The sequence below is a fragment of the Xenopus laevis genome, chromosome 2S (assembly GCF_017654675.1).
Source record: "Xenopus laevis strain J_2021 chromosome 2S, Xenopus_laevis_v10.1, whole genome shotgun sequence".
Taxonomy (NCBI): Eukaryota; Metazoa; Chordata; class Amphibia; order Anura; family Pipidae; genus Xenopus; species Xenopus laevis.
In genome coordinates this window covers 111,295,221-111,315,965 of record NC_054374.1, presented here as the reverse complement: position 1 = coordinate 111,315,965, position 20,745 = coordinate 111,295,221, and the positions used below count along the sequence as shown (strand labels likewise).

General features: G+C 37.0%; 1 pseudogene; it reads left to right on the top strand.

The window, feature by feature from the left end:
* The window catches only part of LOC108708974, a 111,765-nt pseudogene that overhangs the window by 69,954 nt on the left and 21,066 nt on the right, over positions 1 to 20,745 (top strand).

The window sequence follows — 20,745 nt, the reverse complement described above, 5'->3', positions numbered from 1 at the left end:
CCAGCTGCAAGTTGAACAATGAAAGCAAACCTTTGATTGGTTGCTATAGGTTACTGCCCAAGTGCAAATTTGCCCAGGTTTTATAAATGAGACCAAGTGTCTTTAGGTATCTATTTAAAAACAAAAAACAAAGCTAAACAGTATTTGCACTGTGAAGATGACCCCAACCCCTCCGTTTTGTAATAGCCAGTATAGAAAACCGAGAATAAAGCAATAATGGGGGTTATGGAACAGATGATTCTAAGAGGCATATTTATCATGCTGTGCAAAACATTAGAGAAAAACATCACCGATGATGTTGCCCATAGCAACCAACTGGCAATTAGATTTCAACAGTCTCCTACAGGTTAGCAAACAAAGCAAAGATCTGATTGGTTGTTGTGGATAACGTCACTGCTGATGTTTTTCTTCAATGTTTGGCACAGCATTATAAATAGACCCCTAAGTTTGCCCAAAGTGTAGTGATCCAAAGCAAACCAATCAACAGGCAGCGTTTAGTGATTACTTGTTTAACAGCAAACCTCTTATTAGTTGCTATTATTTACCACACCTGGCCAAAGTATTGAAAGATTGGTATATAGTAACTTGAAGCAACCAACCAACAAGACTTTAGTATTCAACAATATGTTGTTTATTGCTATAAGTTACTAGACTGGTCATGTTTTGGCCATATACTATATACCCACACACATAGCATAAATATTTATTTTTTCTAGGCACAATTAACTAGGGATGCACCAAATCCAGGATTCGGTTCGGGATTCTGCCTTTTTCAGCAGGATTCGGATTTGGATGAATCCTTCTGTCTGGCCAAACCGAATCCGAATTTCCATATGCAAATTAGGAGCAGGGAGGGAAATCGTGTGACTTTTTGTCACAAAACAAGGAAGTAAAAAATGTTTTCCCCTTCCCACCCCTAATTTTCATATGCTAAATAGTATTCGGATTCGGTTCGGTATTTGGCCGAATCTTTTGCGAAACATTCTGGGGTTCGGCCGAATCCAAAATAGTGGTGCATCCCTACAATTAACCAAGTAAAATGTTAAGGGGTTACTTGTCTTTGTTGGTAATGTAATGACAACCTTGTGTTGTCATTATATATAAATATAACACCACAAATCAAGACATCTGTCACAAGCTACAAATTTTACATCCAATGGTGTCTTGATTTGTGGTGTTATATTTATTACTGTGTAGAGACCATGTAGCGCTTTGATTTTAGTTTTTTTTGAGTAACCACTACACAATGTCTGTTTGAAGCTTAATATTTAGACTTTTGTAAAATGAAGTATTGTTTACTGTAACATGGGACATGTGGCAAGCTGTCATGTTCGTATGACGAAATGATCAAAGTCTGAACTTTTGTCTAATAGTTCCCTGCTGTTAGGCTACCCTGTTATGATCAAGGCCTCAGCAGGTGGCGGTGGGAAAGGCATGAGAATTGCTTGGGATGATGAAGAGACCAGGTGAGATGCCATTCACAATTCTAACCTTGATTAATGCTACACCTACCAAATCTTACATCACAGCAATCTGTGTATGTGCGAAGCACTCACTTCAAAGAAATCTAATAAATCTAATCTGAATAGACAATGTCTGTCCATTTTCTTTTCCTTTTCTTCTGACTTACTTGGGAGAAAAGACTGGGAGAAACCCAAGTGGATATTACTTATGGAACAAAGTCCAGTTAACCGATCTTTACGTCTTCACAAATATGTATTTTTTTGTAAATGATCCTGTGCAGTTCTGCTTTTGACAGATAGATCCCTGGCAGATGGGACATTTTGTCACCCATTCTTACTACTGTGCTCCAGCATGGGCAACAAAACATCTGTGTCACTTTCCTATCAGCATTATTGTAAATCACCACTTATGTATCGTGTAGTAGCCAAAGTTGCCTTGCCTGAAAATTGGTATTTAAAACATATAAAGTTGCTTACCCATTTATATTTGGGTCATTATTTGATCTCATAAATCCATGATGGTGGCCTGATCTAATTTTTTGGGCCCTGAGGCAACAATTTGGTCTCATGGATGGGCCTGCAGAGACCAATAAGATCCTTAGTCCCAAAGGATTTTCTTGCCAGTCCAGTTTGATAGCTGAGACTGATTAAAGTATTTCAGGGAGCCTTACATTTTGGGCAAGTTGTCAGTCTAATTCAGCCAATGGATGACCAGCTTAATTGGATACTGCCTATTAATTTAAACCTCCTGGCCATCTTAATTCTTGGTTCACGCTTCAGTCTCCCATTCTGGCCATTACCGATGAAGCCTGCTCCAGTGACTACTTATAACTTGGCTGTAATTGGTTACACCTATATATATTGCTATTTCTTTAGCGACAGTCAATATTTCATTCAGTATTGAGATGTGGCCAACAATGAAGATTTGGAGGTCCGCATTTTCCAAGAAAATGTCACTTCAGGAAAGTAACCTATAGATGTGATTGTACTAAAAGGGGGACCCGGCTTATATTATTCCTTGTTATCTTATCATTTTTAGGGTTTGGAGTCCTAACAAACATGTTGACAAAGAAATTCAGTACAAAAAGCAATAAAAATAATTATTTCAAATGTGTATTGGAAATAAATAACTATAGTTATGTGATTGAGATATTTTTCATTTCTGTGTTGAGATTTTCTGTGTTGAGATTTTCATACAAACCTTCAAAACCACATTAAAAAAACAAACTTATGCATAGGGATTCACAAAAGTAGATTTCTCTTGAATCATTCAAGATGGGGACTAAAAAGCAGCCAGAATTTAATCACATTTTGCTTCCTTGCAATTAGTATAATAGTAGCTCCATATAGTGTACCAAGGTATTTGACACCTAGGAAATAATTTCTTAAAAATTGGATCATTTGGATAAAATGGGCCTTTACATAATTCAGAGCTTTCTTGATAATGGGTTTCTGGATAATGGATCCCATTCCTGTATAACTAATATGATCATATCAGCTCTGAATGACCAAAATCATAAAATCGACCATCCCACTAGCCAGCTAGCTTGTTACATGATATCAAAGGATTATTAATTACTCTAGGGCCAACCAGATGTCATGCAATCTGACACATATTAACACCCTCCAGAGATGTTTCAGCACTTTTTCCAGCAAATTAATATCCTTTATATGGAGTGGTACCCAAACCTGCACTAGCATACTCACAGTGAGGTCTTAACTAGGGATCTCTAAAAAAGACAAATTATGTTTTCATCCCTCAAGTCCATGCCCTGCTTTATTCTCTTCAGCAGACACTTACTGGCACTGCCTAATGTAACAAACTTTTTTCTCCAGCAAAAAAGGAGGTCAAAAAGGAGTTCCCAATGCTATTCCAGTGTGTTTGTAGAATGCATGTTTTTTTTTTAAATGCATTACTCCATTAATCAACACAGGACCTCATTGGCCATTTTGCTACTCCAGCCCTCAGTCTTACAGGTAGTTTTTAAAAAACTGCCATTCACATAAAGATTTGTTTTTTGACAAGGTTCCAAACTAGTTTATTACTTCACAATTCAACCACCTACTTGCAGGGCCAAATGAGGGATATTTAATTGTTTGGGCCCCAGGGCCGGATTTCCCTGCCCAAGGCCCCAGGGTTCTAGCGCCTAGATGGGGTCTGAAAAATCTGGAAAGAGTCAGAAGAAGAAGGCAAATAATTTAGAAACTGTTATAAAAAAAGGTAAATTGAAAGGTTTCTTAGAATTAGCTATTCTATGACATACTTAAGTTAACTTACCACCTCGTTAAGTGTTCTATTGCACATCTGAAAAAATAACCAATCAAGTAACTATTTGTACATGAGGAGAGAATCTCACAATTTACAGATATTGACAGCACCAGCCATGGATTCCTTTGTTTAAAATGCCTTTATTGAGACATGGGTTTCAGACCCCAATACACTTGGCAACGTTTCAGACAGCCATCGGTCTTTTATCAAGCTTTTTGATAAAAGACCAATGGCGGTCTGAAACGTTGCCAAGTGTATTGGGGTCTGAAACCCATGTCTCAATTAAGGCATTTTAAACAAAGGAATCCATGGCTGGTGCTGTCAATATCTGTAAATTGTGAGTGAACGGATACATGGTGGAAACCGTTGGACGTCCATCAGGTCTTAAGAATTGGGAGGTTACAGGTGCTGACTGAGAAATCTAACATGAAGAGAGAATCATCATGTGATGCAGTCATCTCCCCATATGTCTTGATAGGCCTCTGTTATGATATGATTATTGACCCCAGGGCACAAAACAATGGATTGGCCTGATAGGGGCTAAATTGGGAAGATATCCTGTAGTTATAATTAATTAATTTATGCTAATTCAATACCACAGCAAGTACTGGACTTCACATACAGATACTTACTTGATATTTGGGTTATAATTTTTTCAGATGTGCGATAGAACACATTTTTTAAATAATGGACATAGTCGGCCTATGTATGGCCAGTTTAAGGGGCCAATTCATTTACTTCGAGTGAAGGAATAAGTGTTCTACTGCACATCTGAAAAAATGATAACCCATCTATCAAGTAACTATCTTTATGTGAGGTCCAGTACTTGCCGTGGTATTGAATTAGCAATTAATTAATTATAGCTTTGTTTGAAAGAATGATTATGTAATTAGTCAAATTGATTTTTAAGAAGGATTCTCTTATTTGGTTATCAATACACTAGCCTCGGTGCTAGTAAAAAAAAAAAAATCAATGGCTCATCTGGAGGGTGATTTATTGTTAAATCAAATCTACGAAATTGATGTGTACTGCTTCTGTGTGTTTTTATTAATAAACTCCATCTGCTTTTAAGTATGATGTGAAACATTTCTGACAAATTAACATAGTATATGGTTAACTTATCTAAGATGATCCAGTCAGCTTTACCTTCTCAAACCACCAGCAAGTTTCATGATAAGGGTAAAGAAGGGAACTCTGCGTTTGCAGCAGTGCATGAACTGTAGTCTATGTTTTTTCACATTGTTAAGGCCAGGATCTCCTTCCATTTGTTTCTTTGACACTTAACTAATCATGAATGTAACTGTATTTTGAATTTATTTGTATTTATTATTGTAATGATCCTTGTTTGTTCTATTAATTTATTGTTCTGCTGTATAGCATGTCGTGCATAGGTAGTGCTATATGAATAAAAATATATATACAAACATACATACATCAATATGGCAGGCAGTTTTAATAGTATTGGACTGACTTCCTGAACTTTGGTTTGTTCAGTCTGGACTTTTGGGGCAAGTACCAATGAGCTAGAGAACCCTGCCTTTCATAATTTGGTAAGATTAATTTTCCATAAAGAAAAAGATCATTCAAACTTTAGATCCTATAGTTTTTACTGTTTCCTTGTGTTAATTTGTTAAACAGTAGAACCCCTGTTTTACATTTTTCAGGGGAGTAACTTACTGCATCACATTCCCCTTATGAAATGTAAAAAGCTAGTAACAGCAGTAAGAAAAAAACTTAACTAAACTAAGTTATATGACTAACATTCTAGCAAGTCTATTTAGTACAACCTCCATTTTACGTTTTCTTCATTGGTCTATGAAAAAATCTGTGGAAATATAAAATCAGGAAAATAAATGATATGTATGTAATGTAGAAGCAACTTATTCTTCAAGTATTCAAAGCATATAACCACAAGAGTCAGTCTACTTGAAATACAAGATTTACTGGGTTAATAACAACAGTTAATTAGTCAGGGGGTTATTTATCAAATCCGAATTTATCTTAATATTTTCCGCTACAAACTCCGATCAAATCTGCCTGGGTTTTTTACGCTTATTTATTATTACATTTTCCCGAAAATTTGCTTTGCAGGTAAAAATCAGATTGTCACAATTTTTTCGGATTTTTTCATCCGATTTCCTATCAGGAGAAAACTGCACAGGCCCAGGGTTATTCTAGCGAGCACCTTGGAGTGAACGTCTTCCTGCTTCTTCTTTCTTCAAATTTCCCAGCACAGACGCAAGCGCAGTAGAATGAACTTAATTTAACTTAAAATCAAGGTACTTAAAATTGAGGTTTCACTTTATTCTGAAAACCATTTTCAATCCCATTAAAAACTGCTATTCAGAAAATAACTTAAAAAATAAAGTTTATTACATCAACCGTATAGTTAAAAGCATCCCTATCATTTAAAAATATGTAGGCGAACCCATTGTAAGGGGCCTCTTATATCATTCGAGTCTTGTAAATAACACTGTCTAAGATACAACACAATGTAAATCAAGGAAAAATACAAATCTCTACACCCTGCTGAAGCTTTAATAAAATGATCTTGCTCCAGTTCACTTATGAAGTCTTCATGAATCCAAGGATTATTATCAATTTAAATTTCCCAGTACATCTGTATACTCTTAAGGTTCTAGACCAAGTTGGCAGCTTATTGGCCTGTGTATGGGGTCTACTGACAATCTTGCCCGACCAATATCTGGCTAAAAACGAGGCAGATCTCAACTGGACAGGCTTTAAAATCCCATTGGCTTGTTCCCATTCCCAATGGGCAAAAGATTATATCAGTCCAATATAGCCCTTCTTATTGTGGGCATATCAAGTTAAGCTTAATCCATTTGGCAACTCTGAAACTTCGATTCGAACTATTCAAATTCGGCCAAATACGGACCTATTTGATTGAAAATGGACATATTCGACCCAAAAAAACTTTGACTTAATTTCGGTCTTTTTGAATTAGAATTTTTTGAATTCGAAATTCGACCCTTGATAAATATGCCACATAGTACTGCAAAAGTACACATCACTTTCACTTTTAAAAAGTTTTTAAAAACAACAACAATATTTCTCTTTAACTTTTAGGGAAGGCTTTCAATTTTCATCACAAGAAGCAGCATCGAGCTTTGGAGATGATCGGCTGTTAATAGAAAAATCTATTGATGATCCTTGACACATAGAAATTCAGGTTTGCAATCCATAGATTCATACCCAAACAGTATGTTTCTCATTGTCCAGGCTGTGCAATCAAACCTTGTCAAGCATTGCTAGTTTAGACTGTGGCACAGGGCTCAGCTGCTCTCAGCCTGAGTATTTTTGTAGGCTGAGAGAAGCGGATCTGCCCCCTACCCTTGCTCCATTGATTTAAGTCCAATCAGCCTGGGTGTGCACACAGTGGGGAGAAGATCAGCCCAGAGATGTTTGCTTTTAGGCATTTGGGCTGACCTCTGCTGCATGTGTATGCACATATACTGATTGGATTTGCAGGATTTAGGCTGAGGGCACTCTCAGCCTGCGTTTTCTTTTCAGAATGAGAGAAGCAGATCCACTCCCTGCCCCAGCTCTGTTGATCTGCATATCTTCTATTTGCATGCAGGCACAAGTCGGAGGTCAGCCCAAAAAAGGGAAATCAAGCTTTTTCAGGTTAATCTCCACTCAGCTGCATGTGCCTACATGCAAGAAGAAACTGCACTTGTGCAGATCAACAAAGCTTGGGGGAAGAAGCGGATCTGCTTCTCTCAACCTGCAAGAAAGCATATGCTGAGAGCAGCAGAGCCAATCCCTTATCATTAGCAAGCATGAGCTGTATTGGAATCCTTTTGTTTATACAATTCAGTGACTGTAAATGCTGTGAATGTACATATATTCAGTACTTCAGAAGTTATATTATACCCAATAAAAGATAAAAGGTGAGTAGGTTTAAAGGGGTGGTTCAACTTCACAATAAGACTCATATAAGGATTTCACGTGCTAAAATAATCGGTTTTCCAATATATGCATTAGTGAAAATAAAAGGTTTAGAAGATATTCACTGTTCTAAATCCCAATTAACCACATAAAGTACTTCTGAAGCATGATTAACACAGGGGATCTCTGACACAATTTCTCAGTCCTCTTCAGTGCAGTTTACGTCACATGCATAGCCTGCTTCAAGCTTTGATGTGGTCCAAAGAATCACAGCATGCACTACTGAAGAGGCAATGGGACATGTGCATCATCGATTGAACCAAGCTGTGCCCAAACTGCGTGTGATGTAAGCCGAACTGAAGAAGATAAATGTGATCGGTAGTATTTAGATATGCTAATTGTGGTAACTGGGAATTAGCATGGTAGATATCTCCTAATTCCTTATTTTTGCAATATACTGTATATGCATTAACGAAAAAAATGCATTCCCCATTATTATTGTGGTTTTGTTTTGAATCTATGTAGAGCCCAGAAATTTCCATAACAATTACAGCTTTCTCTGATATCATTATTATCTGTTAAAGTGGAATGCATCCTTGTTTACAAGGTACTGGCAGATAAACATGGAAATGCACTTTGGTTAAATGAAAGAGAATGTTCCATTCAGCGACAAAATCAAAAAGTTGTGGAGGAGGCTCCCAGGTGAGTTTTATGTTATGGCTGTGATAGATAGAGCTTTTTGTCTCTCTTTTGTTAATTTGTTAATTGCCAAAAAATCCTACCCATTGTGGGTTGGGAAAATCACCTCTAGTAAAGCACACAAATCAGGTAGTCGCACAAAGATGCCTTCTCGCATACATAAATATGTTATATGCATGTTCTATGCCTTCAGTGTGAAAACAGTAAGAGGGAGACCAGCATAAACATTGCAGACAGTGTTGAAGTGTCCTCAACTGGGCCACTGGTCTTGGAGTATATGGCATAAGTTTCATTGTGCATTGGTGCTTCAGAATTAATCTCTGTGCTCTCCCATTATGCTTTAATTTTAACTCAGGAAAATATCCCGTTTCTATCTTAAACAGTCCGCATATATGGATTTTTAAATTGGATTGGCTTCTAATCAGTTACCTACAAGATTTAGTATGCCAAAATGTCAGAATTTTATGCAGTATTACAGTATTCCTGTGATTTGGTCTGTATGTTAAAAGGTATTGAGTCAACAGATAATCAATCCCATACTGTAATGTGAATTGATTTTTAAAAATCAAAATAAGAGAAATTACTTATTTTGATAATGACATTTAGATAAATTTTTCACAATTTCTTTACAATTTTATCAACCAGTGTTTCAGTCTGTTTCTTCTAGTTCATACAGTATATAGCTTTTCAATCAATATTTACTGTATGCATATGCTGATTATATTCATAGTGGCTAACTTGCTAATACTATTATAACCAAATTTTTGTAGAGGGTATCACTTTAATTTCTTAATAACTATTCTATTTATTATAAAATACAAAAAAGAAATTGTCATCCCAGTGAGTGTGCTTAGTTTATACCCTACTTATAGCTACTGTCGCTGTAAGCATATTTTGATCTTCTGTAGGTTTGTGTAATCCACAGGGGTGATCCTGGCCCCTCAGTTGCTGCCGCCCCCTCCCCCGTGCACTTACCTTTTTGCGCCTGAGGTGGTCCAGGGGGTCCACGAGGGCGGCAGAGAGGGCCAGTACACCAGCTCACTGCGCTAGAAGAGCCGAATTTCCGTTTTGAAAACCGAAAATTTCACTCTTAAAGTACCAGGAGTGGCATTTTTGCCGCCCCTGGTACCTAGTGGGGCGCTGCCGCCTGATGCAACAGCCTCAACTCGCCTCATTGGCCAAGCACCCCTGGTAATCTACAACCCCCAAATGCTGCACTACATGCCCCATCATTCTACTTCGGCTTATTGGAACACTGCCATCTGGCATGTTAATGTAGTGACTAATGAAATAGAAGGGGTAGAGCTTTTCATTATTTGGATAATCTTCCTTTTGAAGTTCATACAGCAGATTCGGAATGTCTTAATGACTTTGGGAAGTCTTTGCCTATTTGTTCTGAGTATCAGAAGAAAAAACGAAATTAGTGAAGATGAAGGAAAATGTTGATGCAGTTTAAGCCCTCAATGCAATTTGTTCTTCTACAGTTATGGAGGCGTTGGAGTCAAATGACACACACTACATGTAAGTGCTAAATAATTAGGCTAGAAGGAAATGATGATTAAGGAAGTAGATGAAAAGGGAAAAAGTGGTTGGTGAGTGTTAAGTACTAATATGCAGTGAAATTTTGAAGTATACGGAGTTGGTGAGGAATATGAAAACTTCACTTTATTAACCTGACTGAATGCAGAGATAATCCATTTGTCTTAGAACAGAAGCCTAACAACATGTCAAAGACCAACTTTAGCAGTGTGACACCTCTGTTCCATTCTTATAACATTCAGCAGGAGGTGAACAGTGCTAGTTGGTAAGGATACACAATCTTCAAAAACAAGAAGGCTCTGCTATAATACTGGGGACTTTGTTTTTTTTATAGATTACAATTAATGCTTATGCCATGTAGCCTTTTAGAAAACTTCACTTGTCATTCCCAAGTTGCATTGATTATTATGCTATGCTGAAATTGACATTGTGAAATGTTATGATGCCTTCCTCGTAGTTCCTCTTCTGAATCGCAGGAAAGGGTTTTGTACTGGTAGAGATCTGTTGTGACTGTAAGCCACTCCCCCAAGAAGGAGAGCTTTGGGAACATGGTTCTATATATACTGTAATGCATGGAACCTGTTTGCAGTTTTGTCACCATACAGAAGCTGTGTGGGATTGTAAGTTTGCTTTACTGTTGGATAATGCGTTAATACAGAGCATGTATAGCAAACCGTTTGTTACATGAATGGCTGCATTGTAGCCACACAGCTTATTATTACTTATTAAAAAGTATAGTAGTGTTTCTGAAGCAAACATATAAGGGCTCATTTCGAAACACTTTGCACCCTGTCTACCTGGCTAAATTTAGGACACAGAAACCTGTGGCTGTCCCATGAATACAGTGTTGCCTGTGTAACTGTTCATGCACAGAGCAGAAACTCTTGCACTTCTGTATGGGGATATTGTATACTAGTGATGAGCAAAATTTTTGCCGGTAAAAAAAAGACACCCATATACTCCAATGGAGGAAAAATAATTGCCTCACATCAAAAAAAAAAAAGTTTGTTTTTTGTCATAAAAAAATTGTCACTCATTTCATCACTATTTTTTATAAATTTTCCTCCGTTTCTCAAATTTCCGGCGAAGCAAGTCAGTTTTGCCCATCACTATATATGACACCTTTTTTTATCAGTGCAGGGTAAACGGTACATTATAGTTAAATGCACAAAGAACTGAATGAAACTGTAGGAGTAGAGATACCTGCTCCAAAAGGATTCTACCATGAGTCCGTTATTTGGAATTTCCAGACTGCCAAATAGAATTTGTTTCCAGTAGGAAAAAATTTTGGGTTGAGGAACATTTTAAGTAGCCATTTAATGTCTCAAAGATCAACAAACCAGTGTAAAATATAGTTGTGAAAACATCTGATACATACACTACCATTTGGGTGCATGACAAATGCTGTTAAAAATGTTATCCCAGGTAGGGGGCTGTATGTACTGTGTGGAGAACCTTCAGATGGTAATATGACCACTTTTCCCAAGTGGACTATTCCCTTACCAGATATGAATTAAAGGTTTTATTACACATAACAATGTTCTGTTTTTTTCTTCAGTATGTTCCAGTTATTGGCTAACTTTCACAAAATTGCTTAGCGATATTATAAATTGGTGTGTCAGCACAGAGCATAAACAGACTATATCTACAAAGAGAATTTGAATGTACTTTTAAAGATAGTTTACTGCTCTTCATTTATTACAGGAGTTGTAAATATTCAATCTGTTTTCTGTTTAAAATATGACATCAGTCCTTAGACATCAGAGAAATAACAAGTGTCTTAGCCTTACATCTTTCTGTCCTTTATACAGAGACTTGGATTGCAGCATGGGCCTTAAAATTTTAGTTCTAGAAAGATTAGATGCTGAGCCAAAACTAAATAAACTAGCAGTACATAACATTGCGATTGCAAATAGAAGGGAATATCATCAAGGCATTTATAGGTTTACAGTGAAGAAAAAGTAGGAAGCTTGAATGCATTTAGAACATAAGTGCAAAAATACATTGTATTTTTCAGTTCCATAGATAGTTATTTATATGTACAAGGGCATGGTTTTTACTGACTTTTAGTTTCCTTTACATTTCAAGTTGTTGGGGTTGGCAAGTGGTGGGTTTTTGATGCAAAAGAAAAATCTGATTGTATACTTTACTCCCACTGCTAAATGATATTTAGGGAAAAAACAGAGGTGAATAGAAAAGACAAGGAGCAGATCAGTGTGCCATTGACCTAACGGAAGTGTAACAGTACAGTTAATAAAATCAGTAGTTATATTAGATTTACAGTGGTATGTCAGACATGTGGAGACTTATTTACGGTTAGATTTTAGTGATTTTAGAGGTTTTTGATACCTTGACTAAACTCTAAAACCATGAATGTCATTGAATTTATTAAAAGTTCAAATTTAAAAAGTAAAAACGGGAAAAAAAGCACTGAACAAATTAGAATACCTCAGAAACTATGAAAATTCCTAGCGGAGAAAAAATCTGAAAACCTCTAAAAGTCCAAATTGTTTTAAATGGTCTAACAGGATCAGCACAGCTCCCATTGACTTTTATAGTACCTCAACAGCTTTTACATGGCAAAGTTTTTGTGGTTTTTATGTCGAGGCCAGATGTCGTTCTGGCAGGGTAAAAAATCCCATCAGATCGCGGACACATATGTTCTGATCTCTCTGACTACTTTGCTAAACTGGCTGACTACTGTTACTTTGTATCAACAGCCAACTGTCCTCAGCCTGCATCCACCAAACCCCACAATTCCCTGCACACGTGATTTCAATAAGGAACAGAACATCATAGTGCAATGCATTGTGGGTTATGTAGTTCCTGCATGCTGTCTGTAAGCTGAGGAGAAGTTGTTACAATTTGTAACATCAGTGTTTTAGTTCCTCCTTCCCTGCCAGGATTTCAAATGATGCAGAAAGAGAAGAACTGTTAAACAGCTGGATTTCAGCAAAGACACTTGCATTTATTCATACTTTTTGAAGAAACAGGTAACTGTGATGGATATAGTAGGGGTTTATGTGTTATGTGGGCCTCTTTAAAAAATTTTGGTTTGGAAGCTGGAGTTCCCCTTTAACAAAGTTACACGATGGTAACCCCCTGTGGCCAACTTTGAAAGCATAAATCCTTTTTTTTTTTTTAGGCTGGTGGTGCAGTAAGTTCATGTTTATGTTTAGTATACAAAATACAGCATTTCTAGGATTATTTCTATTTTAGACTTTAGTTTCCCTTTAAGTACAGTTATGTCTGAACTTCCCTAATAGCTATTCCCCACCAGATGTTTTGAGCACCAAGGTGCTTTCTGTGACAACCATGGTGGTCGAAATGCCTTTCCCAGCCTGTCATGCCCTTCTATTGAACTCTGCCTGTGAAGACACTAGCAATTGAAGTTCTTGTTGGCATGTTGGCTTTATTGTTTCCAAGTCCTTCTCACCAGCCTTTGCCACCGACTTGTCTTCTGGCAGTAAAAATGGCTTCTGTGCCAATATCCTAGACATATGCATAAGTCACAAATTTTAGGACTTTTTTTATCAAAATTTGCACATTTTACTGTAAGTACTTTCTCTAAATTATGTGGCCGTACTTTGGTTGAATGTCTTGTGTTTTTATTTTTCTTTGTTTAAACACATAGCAGCTTTGAAATATATTTCATTCTTAGTGAACTGCCATCATACTGTGCTTGCTTGTGCTGTTTACAAACATTTTATTTATTCATTTTTTCATTTTCCTCTAACCACAAGCACTGAAAATAGACTCCGAATTCCCCATATGCTTATCCTTTGGCTCTGCCAGAGACACATTACAGAAGCATTTGTTCAGTGGGTGTGTATCCTGCAGAGAGCTAACAATTTTTCACATCAACCTCCTTCTAGTGGTAACAGATGCCATACATTTGCTAAGATAGCTTATGTTGTAGCCTGTTATTTGGTAGTTGTTGCATGATACCTTATGCAAAATGTCATTTTTCAAGTTGCATTGAAAGTTCATTCTATACTGTTTGAATGGGGGCACTATGGGAGTGAAACTATTCATCCAATATGTAAGTAGACCCTTTGTTTATTCCATGTTTTGTATTCAGTTTGCCACTCTGAGCTTAGCTCAACAAAATCACTTTTATCGGAAACATTTATCTTAAATGCTTGTTTTCAAATTAATCTTTTAAGCAGAATTTGTATTGGCTGTAAATTGTGCAGGTATACATTTGTTTGCACAGATTTTCTGCACATCTTTTATATTTATCTGTGGAACTGATTACATAACAAATAGTACTATTTTGAAGGTTCAGCAGATTGATAATAATAATTTATGACTATCACTTTTCACAAATGTATGATCCCAAACAATTGCATATATTGCTATTGCAGTAAATCGGATCTATTCTAAGATCCTAACAGTGGCGGAACTACCGTGGGAGCAGGGGGTGCGAGCGGGCCAGGGCCCGCACCCCCTCAGGGCCCCCCGGCAGCACGCGGGCCGCTGCGCGGCGCACATCCCCGGGCAGTTTCCAGGTGAACAGCTGCGCATCCTGCGCCAGGGCCCGCCCCCCTCTAGTTACGCTTCTGGATCCTAAACTTATTCCCAGTTAACTTTTCAAAATGATCACCAGCCTTGACCAGTAATCAGCTCTTCTGGCATAAACATAGTCACTATTGGGAAATTTACCAGAGTTAAAGGAACAGTAACCCCAAAAAATGTAAGTGTTTTAAAGTAATGACACTATAATGTACTGTTGCCCTGCACTGGAAAATCAGGTGAGTTTGCTTCAGAAACAAAACTAAAGTTTATAATCTAGCTGCTTTGTAGCCATGGGGGCAGCCATTCAAGCACAGGATATACAGTTGATATCATATAAGTTCAGAAGAATCTCATTGTAAACTACATAGCTTATCTGTTAGCTACTGTGTATCCTGTGCCTTTTTTTCCTTTTTCCGCTTTGAATGGCTGCCCCCATGGCTACACAGCAGCTTTTTTATATAAACTATAGTAGAGTTTATGAAGCAAACACACTGCCAGAACGACTTGTTCAGTAAGGTTGCCAATTTGGGTCTGATTTGGCCACCCATGCCAGGGCTAGTGCATGTAACAGCCTATGGAGGTCTGTTAGATAAGGGCTGCATCAATGTGGTGACATGCTCTTCGTCCAATGAGATTTTCAAACCTGTCCAATTGATATATGTCCGATTTTTGGATAGATATCAGTCAGGCAGGCCTTCGCAAGCCTCCAGTATGCCCAAACCTGCTGCAAACCAGACATGTTAATTGCAATGTACCAGGTACAAGGAAGTAGGGAATTACTTGCTGGAAAGCATAGTCTCAGTCTTACACTCACCTACCCCTTGTGTCTACAAATGCTAATTGAAGAGTGGTAATTTAGCCCTTTCATGCATAACAGAGGATACTGGTTTTCTGATTGTTTAGGGAGACACAAAGTAACATTCTGCAGAATGTTATAATCAGATATAATTATAATTCTGTAATATATTCTACACAAGTTCTTTAAAATGACATTATCCACAAAATCATAACAGCAACCATGTCTGTTTAAGAGGTTACAAAACTGCTGAACTGTTTCCCCATTACTGTGAAGTTTAAGGGGTTGTTCACCTTCCAAACATTTTTTTCAGTTATTTTCACATTTTTCAACATAAACAAATGCTTTTTGCAGTTGCTTGGCATCTTTTATTTTTTACAGTTTTCCTAAAATTTACGTGTTAAGTTTAATATGTTTATGGCTCTGGTGTTTCAGTCAGGCAGCTCAGTGATCCAGGAACATTCTGATTGAAATTTATTAAAAAAAATTATTTTTTCTGGTGAATAGTTAAATTTGATTTCTTAAAAGGCCAGTGTGATAAATCTTGAAAATCTAATTTGAATTTTTAAAAAAACTCAAATAGAATTTGATTAACTCCCTCTTCGAAACTGACAGTTTTGACCATAAAAAAACTCAAAAATTTGAATTTCGAATTTAAATTTTCAATTCAACCCTAAACATCTGCCCTTAAATGTATCAATTAAGAACAGTTGAAAAGTCAGTGACCCCCCCCCCAGAGCTGCTTTAGAAGGTGAAAAATTTAATTTTATGCTTTGATATTAGAAAAACAGTGACAAATAGAAAGTAATTGGAAAAAGTCTTTATTTCTGGGGAACAATCTGAAACTAACAACTGAATAAAGTGTTTGAAGGTGAACAATCCCTTAAAACTTTTATAAGAGAGCTGAAAAATAAATTAGCAATATTTTTATTTTAAATGTTTAGCTTCTTAGCTCTCTTATTGGGTATTTCCTATGTCTACTTTCTAGTCACTTCCGTCTTAGCTTTTTCTGCTGGTAACTAGAAGGAAGGGATATGGTTTTACTAAAAATCTTTGTGCTGTACATGTTTAAATTCTTAACAAACTCTACACTTAACAAATATAATATATTATGTTGATTATGTTGTAATTTTTTTGTTCACTTATATCGAGTCATTTTAATGGTACTGTGCAAAAAATATTTTGTTGATATTAGAAAATGCCACATTTAAATATCAATTACAATAAATCTGGCAATACTGCAATCTTTATTTTAAATTAGTTGTGGATAAAATAATGAAGCACTGAGGGAATAATCATTGCTATGGACAGTTAGAGAAGCAGTGTGGCTCCACCTACTATCCAGCAGATCAGATCTACAGGGATTACATATGAGTTAAAAATTTCTGTACAGACTGTTCTTGGAACTGTCAGGCTTACTAAAATTCAGTATGGTGAAATCTTATGGAGATAAGGTCAGACAAGATGCACCAACAAAAAAAACATGAGAAATTGTTTTGTGGCAGATGTACAAGTAGCATCTGAGGAAGTTGCTACGCAACAAAACGCGTAAGGCAAAGGCACCTGACTTCATCCCCAAGCGCCCCGGAAGCCGCACGCGATGTGTGCAGACACAAGTGGGTCAGAGCCGCACGCGATGTGTGCAGACACAAGTGGGTCAGAGTCAAACCACAGAAACCAAGCTTATTTGGAATAGCACGGGCAAAAAAGGAAAAGGGGATACCCTATTTTTTTTGTTCATACTATTTTAATAAATTGCAAGGCATTCATGATTTTAGAGAAATAGAGTTGAATCTTAGTTTAATAAAGGTTGCATGAATCAAAATAAGAAGATTGTGGTTGCCGAAGAGCAGTTATAGGCAAACATGCATTTATTAGACCTCGAAAATATCAACAGATTCAATATGAGTATGAATCCTTATTAGTGATGGGCGAATTTGGGGCTTTTCGCTTCACCGAAAAATTCACAAATTTCCAGAGAAATTCGCGAAATGGCGAAAAATTCGCGAAGCGGCGCCGGTGTGTCTACATTTTTGAGGACCTAAATATAGGAGGAAAATATAGCGGAAGTTATTGATTTTCTATTGTAGTCTGTGCAACTCAATATATACTGTGCCCATTTGTAGTGGTTTAGGTCAGCTGGGCACCAACACTGTCACACACAGTTTGATCAAGTTAGTAAACCAATAGCATAGTGAAACCACATTTTTTTTTAAAATGGCCCAATTATGTATGTTCTCACAGAAGTTTCTGCTTAAATCTATCGAAAGATTGATGTAAAGGAATAGAGATGTTTTTTTAGCAGGCTAAGGACATAAAATCCCTTGGAGGATTACATCTGGTCTCAGAGAGTTTACCAAATGCTTCTAGAGTGTTCATCCTGTATGGTGAATTTATTGCTCCATCAAATTACTTCTGTTTTAAATACAGGTATTGGATCCATTATCCGGAAACCCATTATCCAGAAAGATCCTGAATTACAGGAGGGCCCTCTCCGATAGATTGCATTTTATCCAAATAATTAAAATTGTAAAAAATTATTTCCTTTTTCTCTGTAATAATAAAACAGAACCTTGTATTTGAACCAAACTAAGATCTAATCAATCCTTTATTGGAGGCAAAACAAGCCTACTGGGTTTAGTTAGGGGCCGATTCATCAATAGTCGAATATCGAGGGTTAATTAACCCTCGATATTCGACTGGGAACTAAAATCGTTCGACTTCGAATATCGAAGTCGAACGATTTTGCGCAAATCCTGCGATCGATCGATCGAAGGATTTTTCGTTCGATCGAACGATTAAATCCTTCGAATCGAACGATTCGAAGGATTTGAATCCAACGATCGAAGGAAAATCCTTCGATCAAAAAATCACAGGCAAGCCTATGGAGACCTTCCCCATAGGCTAACATTGACTTCGGTAGGTTTTATCTACCGAAGTAGGTGGTCGAAGTATTTTTTAAAGAGACAGTACTTCGATTATCGAATGGTCGAATAGTCGAACGATTTTTACTTCGAATCGTTCGAATCGTTCGAATTCGAACGAATTTAACCAATTCGATGGTCGAAGTACCCAAAAAATACTTCGAAATTCGAAGTTTTTTACATTCGAATTCTTCACTCGAATTTTGTAAATCTGCCCCTAAATGTTTAAATTTTAAGGTATGGAGATCCAAATTAGGGAAGATCCATTATCCGGAAAGCCCCATCTTTAAGGGAATGTTGAGAATGTACGTATCAGTTGTACTTTTCACGTTTACAGCATATTATTTTGTAGGCTAATTCAGACATTTTCATTTTTATCCACTTTTATCAGTAATTCTGAGAAAAACTTTCTGGGGATTAGTGGATATGGGAAAGAGGTAGAAATTACAAGGAGGCTGAGATATTTTGTAAGCTGCCAGTTGTTGTTGTGTGAATGGCTGGTTTTATTCCCACGATGGCATCATCCAAAGCTGTTAGCAGTAATTTGCTGATAACAGAGTTAGTTCTCTGGTCTATCTTAAGGGATACTGTCATGGGAAAAAAAAATTTTTTCAAAATGAATCAGTTAATAGTGCTGCTCCAGCAGAATTCTGCACTGAAATCCATTTCTCAAAAGAGCAAACAGATTTTTTTATATTCAATTTTGAAATCTGACATGGGGCTAGACATTTTGTCAATTTCCCAGCTGCCCCATGTCATGTGACTTGTGCCTGCACTTCAGGAGAGAAATGCTTTCTGGCAGGCTGCTGTTTTTCCTTCTCAATGTAACTGAATGTGTCCCAGTGGGACATGGGTTTTTACTATTGAGTGTTGTTCTTAGATCTACCAGGCAGCTGTTATCTTGTGTTAGGGAGCTGTTATCTGGTTACCTTCCCATTGTGCTTTTGTTTGGCTGCTGGGGGGGAAAAGGGAGGGGGTGATATCACTCCAACTTGCAGTACAGTAGTAAAGAGTGATTGAAGTTTATCAGAGCACAAGTCACATGACTAGGGGCTGCTGGGAAATTGACAAAATGTCTAGCCCCATGTCAGATTTCAAAATTGAATATAAAAAAATCTGTTTGCTCTTTTGAGAAATGGATTTCAGTGCAGAATTCTGCTGGAGCAGCACTATTAACTGATTCATTTTGAAAAAATTTTTTTTTCCCATGACAGTATCCCTTTAGCTATTGTGCATGCTAAGCACTGCACAGATAAGTCTTGAGGGGGAAAAAACAGAAGGATCCATCTGCTCATTTCTGCTACACTGCTCAGATATAAGATTACCCTAATCTGGTTGCTTGTCAAGACAGGTTAGTGAAAGCAGGCAAATGGCTTCGATATAGAGTAGACAAGTTTTACAGCGAGGCAAGCTGCTCCTGTACATGCCATGCTGAGTGTAGCAGAACAGGTGGAGCATAGACTTGGTCTTCTACAGTTAACGACAACAGATTGCAAAATAAAAATATTGCTTATGCTATCAAGGATTAACTCAATGAATTAAAAAGACAAAGCCTACCTATGAGAGAGAACACGTCTAAGATGAATCCCTCTAACTGTTCTCCTACCATAAAAGCATCCTCTTAGTGTCTAAACAAACATTTGCAGGTGCAGAATTACAATCAACTGTATGCCGTACTATAGCTATATGTGTTCCGCATGTTAAAAACCTTTTGATTCACCATAAGCATTAACTTTTGTATTTTTAAACGTCCTGCTGTTGTATTATTCTTGCTTACTGATTGACGGTTCTAACCCTGCAGGTTGAGCATCCCATCACAGAATGCATCACAGGCCTGGACCTTGTCCAAGAAATGATCCGTGTTGCTAAGGGTTACCCACTCAAGCACAAACAAGCTGATATCTCCATAAATGGCTGGACAATTGAATGTCATGTCTATGCTGAGGTAAAATAAGTGGCGATGGCTGCACAAAGTAGTCTTAACTTACCAAGTGCTATAAAACAACGACTTATTTTAAAATACCTTAAATAGGGCATAGCTGTTTGCACTTTTTTTTAAAGACAAATATAAGCAGCCGTTTTTTCCTACATCTAAGTTTTCCTAGACATCACAAAACAATACAGTCTGTTTAATATATAATATTTAATAAATATATGCCAAACTGACATGTACAAATGTATATAAGCATGTCTTCTTACATGTTAGAGCTCATTTATGACAGGAGTACATACATTGCATGCAATTGACCATGTTCTTATCACATTGCAAAATGATTTGCCAGAATTTGGATAATAGTGGCTGCTGCAAAATAAGCTATTTTAAAGGAACTTAAATATGTCATAGTTGTGTGAATTTCTATTTTTTTTCAAGAGGAATAGAATCTGATATTTTTTGCCACATCTGAATTCTCCATAGTTATCACTATAGAAACAGTTTTTGTTGAATATGCATTACATAGTATAGCTCATTTACAAAGCAAGTGCAAACATTTTATTCAATTTTCCATGTTTTAACAACATTTCAAAACTGTTTGCCAGAATTCTTATAATGCTGCTGCAAAAGCACAAGCACCACATTTTGCAAGCAATTTACCAAGATTTATGCAAATTATCATCTGCATTGGTAAA